Genomic DNA, 6,296 nt, shown 5'->3' with positions numbered 1-6,296 from the left:
GTTTTAAAATGGGGTTTGAATTACAATATGGCAAACAGTGAACAGAAGTTACAATGTAGGCAAGTGTAGCGAATGGTGAACAGAAGTTACATTAATAAAGTGAACAATTAAAAACAATTTCATTTATCAGTTCTACAGAGGGAGAGAGAAAAGGAGAGGAGACAAGCGAAACTAATGGTTGCCGCGGTACAAGCGGGCGGAGGGAGCCGGCCGCAGGACTATGGCCGGGGTCGAGGGTGTCTGGGCCCACAGGAAAGGCACCTACACCGAAATCAGTGTGCCTTGTGTCGCCAGGAGGGGCACTGGAAGAATGAGTGCCCCAACAGGGAACCCATCCCCATGATGAAAGCGGAAGGTGCCGACTAGGGGTGTCAGGGGCACCAGACCCTTCCGCCTCCGGAACCCCGAGTAAAAATGCGGGTGGGAAACATGGATATGGACTTTTTAGTAGACTCTGGGGCGGCATGCATGGCCGTAAATCAACCCTTATCGCTGCCGGTGGACGACTCTCTGACTATAATCGGTGTCACCAGGAGAACGAAGTGCGCGGTGTATCACCCTGCCGAGTGTGCCCTGGGAGAGAGGAATATCTCCCACCGTCTGGTTTATCTCTCTGACTATCCCACCCCTCTATTAGGACGCGATTTGCTTTGCCGGTTGGGAGCCACCCTGCATTTTGCTCCGGAGGAAATCACCTTTACCCTGCCTCCTGAGAACGCCTGGATGATGGCCATGACCCTCAAGGTCGAACCCCCGGCCGCTCAAGCGCCCGAGTGGGAACACTGGGTGGATCAAATATATCCCTTGGTCTGGGCATCAGAATTCCCCGGTAGGGTTGGCCATGTTACCCCCCTGTCCGTTCGACTCTTGCCTGGAAAAGGTCCGGTGCGAGTATGGCAGTACCTCATCAACCAGGAGGCTCACCGGGGTCTTCAGGACATCATAGACAAATTTTTAAAATGCGGTGTGCTGCGGGAATGTCAATCGGCCTGGAATACCCCCATCCTGCCGGTAAAAAAGGCGTATGGCTCGTACCGACTAGTGCAGGACCTTTGGGCGGTTAATGAACGGGTTAAAACTCTACACCCTCTCGTTCCGAACCTGTATACTTTGCTGGCATCCACAGGAACCTGATATAGCTACTTTTCCGTCTTGGACTTAAAGTACGCTTTCTTCACTATCCCGGTGGAAATTCCCTCCCAAGAAATCTTCTCGTTTGAGTGGGAAGGAAGCAACCGAGTAAAAAGACAGCTTTGCTGGATCGTACTGGCACAGGGGTTTAAAATTTCCCCCACTCTATTCGGTCAGGTCCTGACTCAAGACTTACAGGAGTGGGACAACGAAGAAGGGGTCCTCCTCCTGCAATATGTGGATGATCTGCTGGTGGTGGCTGTTGGAATCTCCCTGTGCCTAAGAGCGACGGTAAGCCTCCTCAATTTCCTTGGACTACGGGGATACCAAGTGTCCCGATAAAAGGCCCAGATCGCTCTCCCGGAAGTTCGATACCTCGGATTCCACATTAGGCAAGGGGAACAGCGCCTCTCGCACGAATGTAAAGAGGCAGTTTGTCAGATTCCTCCTCCGACTAACCGTAAGCAGCTCAGAGCATTCCTTGGTATGGCAGGTTTCTGCAGAATCTGGATCCCAGAGTTTGGACTATGGGCTAAGCCCCTATACGAGTGCGTCAAGGGGACAGATCAGGACCCCTTTCGCTGGTCCGCAGAGACAAGCACCGCATTCAAAACTCTGAAAAAGAAGTTAATAAGCCCCGGCCCTGGGGCTGCCGGATCCCACGAAACCATTCCAGCTGTACATGCATGAGTGGAAAGGGGTAGCTCTGGGAGTGCTGACTCAGTCCCTGGGCATGTGGAAACGCCCAGTAGCCTACTTTTCTAAACAGCTTGACCAAGTGGCAAAGGGATGGCTGGCATGACTCTGCGCAGCGGCAGCTACTGCAATAGTGCTCAAGGAGGCAGAGAAACTAACCTTGGGGAAAGTTGTGCAAGTATACACTCTACATATGGTCCTGGCCCTCCTAGATACCAAGGGTGGCCTTTGGCTTACCCAAGCCCAAGTTGCGCGATATCAAGCCAAACTCGTAGAAAACCCCGAGGTTACTCTGCTAACCTGCACCCCTCCCCCCTTAACCGAGCCACTCTCTTACCAGGAACGGAGAAGCAGGAGCATGACTGTTTGGAAACTATCGATGCGCAATACTCCAGCCGTCCTGATTTGCGGGACCAACCTCTCCCAAATGCGGACTGATGGAAGCAGTACCGTCGTTAACGGACAAAGGAGGGCAGGATATGCTGTGGCGACCCTCCACGACACGGCCAAAGCTGAGCCGTTGCCATTGGGAACCTCTGCCCAGTTGGCCAAACTAACAGCCCTGACCCGCGCACTCGAGCTGTCCGAGGGAAACCAGGTCAACATTTTTACCGACTCCAAGTATGCTTTCAGCGTAGTATGTGCCCATGCCGGATAATGGAAACACTGAGGAATGCTGACTGCCCAGGGGTCCCTGGTTAAGTATAGCCCTCAAATTCTCCGACTTCTGACTGCAGTACAACTCCCATATGAGGTGGCAATAATGCATTTTCGGGCCCACCAGAAGGAAAATCAGGATGTCACCAGAGGAAATGCTCGGGCTGACAAGGAAGCCAAGCGACCCGCTGCTCTGGAACCCCCAAGGACTGGCAACACCCCTATGCATGCCTTCATTCCAACTTTAGACAGACTCCCAACCCCCACCTATTCAACTGAGGAAATCAGGTTGGCTGACTTGAATTTGGCTGAACAGGATGGGTGGCGCTACACCACTGCTACCAACAAGGTGCTTCTCCCAAAGGCCCTCACCCGGCAGGTGTTGCAAACGCTACACCAATCCACTCATGCGGAAAAGGAGGCCTTAGTCCAGCTAGCGGAAAAGTATTTCCTAGCCAATGGACTTCAACCTTTGGCATCCCAGGTACAAGCGGACTGTCTGGTGTGCCAGAAAAACAACCGTAGGTCTGGACGTCAGGAACAGCCAGCCACCTTGCCACCCACACCAGGTCTGGGCTTGATGTGGCAAACAGACTTCACCGAACTGCCTCGCACCCACGGATTCAGGTACCTGCTTGTCCTAGTGGACCGTTTTTCGGGATGGCCAGAGACGTTTCCATGTCGCAACTGCACTGCCAAGACAGTGGCTCTCAAGTTCGTTAAGGAAGTTATTCCTCGCTTTGGGCTTCCCCAGTGGATGGAATCGGACAATGGGCCCCACTTTGTTTCACAAGTTGTCCAGCATGTAGCCACTGCCTTCTGCATCCCTGGAAACTCCACACCCCATGGCGACCGCAGGCTAGCGGGGCCGTGGAGCGCATAAATCAATCTTTGAAAAGACATCTCTCCAAGATCTGCCAGGAAGCCAGCTTACAGTGGCCCGAGGCGCTGCCCCTCTCCTTGCTCCGTCTTCGTGCCCTTCCCCGGGGTAGGCTAGGGTTAAGCCCCTTTGATATTTTGTTCGGACGACCCTGGCCTATGAACGGAACACTGGTCCTGGCAGGGGAGTGGGTAGTGGGGGACAAATCGTTATCTCAGTATATGTGCTCGTTGTCTGCTGTTCTTGTCTACCTTCACAGGTTCACCAAGGACTCACAGCCCCTCCCGCTAGACGTGCCTGTCCACTCCCTGCAGCCTGGCGACTCCGTCCTCATCCGCACCTGGAAGGACGAACCTCTGCAGGAACGGTGGAGGGGACCGCATACAGTCCTGCTGGTATCCCACACGGCGACCAAGGTCGAAGGACATAAAAACTGGATACACTACTCCCGGCTCAAGGCAGTGAAGGCTCCCCCGTTACCAGATCAGTGGATTGTCCAGCCCGCTGACAACTCAGACAACACCGACCTTGGACTAAAACTGTTGTTCAAACGACACAAAGGTCCAAAAGGGGACACGTCGCCCATCTGAAGTGCCCCCCTGTGGAAGGAGCTGCACCGGTGAGGTCCCACGGCATTCCTCCCCGTTGCCTCCCTGCGTTCAATTCCACTCAAGCGCAGTGGGTCGTGCAGGTCTCTGTTCATTGTGACCTGGGACCCCAGGTCCACAGTACCTTGTCCCCTATCCCTCACCCCAGGGAAACGGCCCCATCATGGGTCCAAGTCCCCGGTATGTCTTGTTATTATTTTCCCCTGGGAAAGTGCTCTTCATGCTCCTGGCATTGGCCTCTCTAATCAGGGCCCAAATGCACACTGGTTGGGGTCCCAACACGCCCGATTTAGCAACTAACACCTACGAGGCCCTAAAGCCTTCCTTTGCCCGGGAGTTTAACCTCTCTAACTGCTGGATATGTGCCCAGATCCCTCACCATGCTGCAGGGTTATCCTGCAGGACGGTTCCCCAAAATTGGTCCGATCATTACCAATGGTGGTTTGCTTCGGGTGCAAATCAGTCCTGCTACTCACGTAATATTTCCAGGTTAGCCCTTGGCTTGCCCACATTATTTGCTAATTGTACCCAAGAAGCCCCCTATAGCTTCTCAGACAAGTCTTGGCAACCTATATGTAACGCCACCCATATCCCCCAGCCCATCAGGTTACGCTCTGTTCCCTCTGGTTTCCTCTGGTATCAGCAGCCTGCAACCAATAATCACACATGGTTCGCTGGTAACAGCACTTGTCAGTATTACATAACCTCATCCACTAACATATCCATCCACTAACGTATCCATCCCGGTTTATAATGCCACCGGACAGGACTCCGGAGAGGGGTTTATATATTGGTCCGCCAACGCTTCTAACCGAATCAATAGGGGATATAACAGCTTGGTGGGAAATGGCCAGTCCTTTTATATTTGTGGTAAATTTGCCTTAAGTGGCTGCCCCATCGCTGGCACGGAAGCTGCTATCTAGGATTCCTTGCCCCTCCCCTCCGCGCCCTGGCTCAGGCTCCCTCAGATCACCCTAGGTATTACCGGTCCCTGGAAGCTACCATTGAGACAGGTTTGGAATGATATTCCTCCCTTCGTATGGGGTGGGCTGTTTAGCCCAGCTATATCACAGACTCTCGGTATATCTAACTTGGTTCACCAACGAAACCCTGGCCATCGAAAAGAGCCTCAACTCTGAGCTTTACCAACTTCGGCTCCTGACTCTGCAAAATCGACAGGCCTTGGCTGAATGTTGTACCTATGTCCCAGAAAATTCGACGGACACTAATAAGCACATCCTATCTGCCGAACAAGCCTTTAATCAATGGGACTCAGGAACAGGCTTCCTCCCTTCTCAATTCCCTCTTCAGTTGGCTGCCCGACCTTGGTGGGGTGGGCACCAGGCTGGTTCACCTTCTGTTTATAGGGACAGCACTTTGTTTATTTACCCTCTTGCCTGTTGTAAAGCTGTCATTAGTAAGGTTTGCTCTCCAACCTCTTCCGCACCCATGCTGTTGGCCGGTCCCCCACAGTATCCCCCGGACCCGGATTTAAACCAAGTACTGTCACAATATTATGAGAAAACTCAAGCTGGAGCCTTTTGAGTATTCTCAAAGGAGAGAGTTGTTGGGGGTGCACTTGGAGTATACTAGGTAAATCAGAAGGGTGGAAGGCCACGAGTGCCATTGAAGCCCTCTTGCTCTAGGCCATAGCAAACTCCCTCCCACTTCTCCAGCCACGTTTGACCTCTTGTTACCCATATGAGAGGGGCCACTCCTACTCTCAAGACTGTAAGTGGCAGAACTAGAGAAAACCAGTTAGAACCGGATGGTAGCTAGGCAGACTTGGCCCTGGGCAGGAACAGCTTATACTGTAACAAGTAACAGTTTTTGGTTTGGGTATAAAAGTAAGCAGGCTGTTTGCCTCGGGGCGCATGATCTGAGCCCTGCGTGGCTCCTTGTTGCCTATTTGAGATCTCAAATAAAAGTTTGTTTGTTTCTCCACGCTGGTGTGTCCTTTTGGCACAGCGCACACCGGGCAACGAACCCGAACTGGTGCCACCTCCGGCACTGAGTGCCGGCAACACCTCTATCCTGAAAATCAGAATGACTCACCTCTTCCTGCAGCCTGGGAGCTTCAGCAGCGTCAGGGAAAACAGCTGATAGACCCAGACTTCCTGCCAAACAGCTGATTGGCTGCAGCCAGCCAAAAAGCTGATCACAGAATACCAGAGTTGGAAGGGACCTCAGGTCATCTACTCCAACTCCCCACTCAAAGCAGGACAAATCCCCAGTTTTGTTTTGCATTTTAAAACACGGGCAGTTTCCTAAACGGCCCCCTCGCAACCCTGGGTTTAGACCAATGCTCAAACCACTGAGCCCCC

At 52.8% G+C, this 6,296-nt stretch overlaps 1 pseudogene; it reads left to right on the top strand.

The window, feature by feature from the left end:
* The first annotated feature begins 414 nt into the window (after positions 1-414).
* On the top strand, positions 415-2,485 carry LOC142047031 (uncharacterized; annotated as a pseudogene).
* The last annotated feature ends 3,811 nt before the right edge of the window (positions 2,486-6,296 follow it).

This window comes from Chelonoidis abingdonii, chromosome 6, assembly GCF_003597395.2.
Source record: "Chelonoidis abingdonii isolate Lonesome George chromosome 6, CheloAbing_2.0, whole genome shotgun sequence".
NCBI classification, from domain to species: domain Eukaryota; kingdom Metazoa; phylum Chordata; order Testudines; family Testudinidae; genus Chelonoidis; species Chelonoidis abingdonii.
Note: the sequence above shows the minus strand (reverse complement) of the source record. Positions and strands in the feature narration are given on the sequence as shown.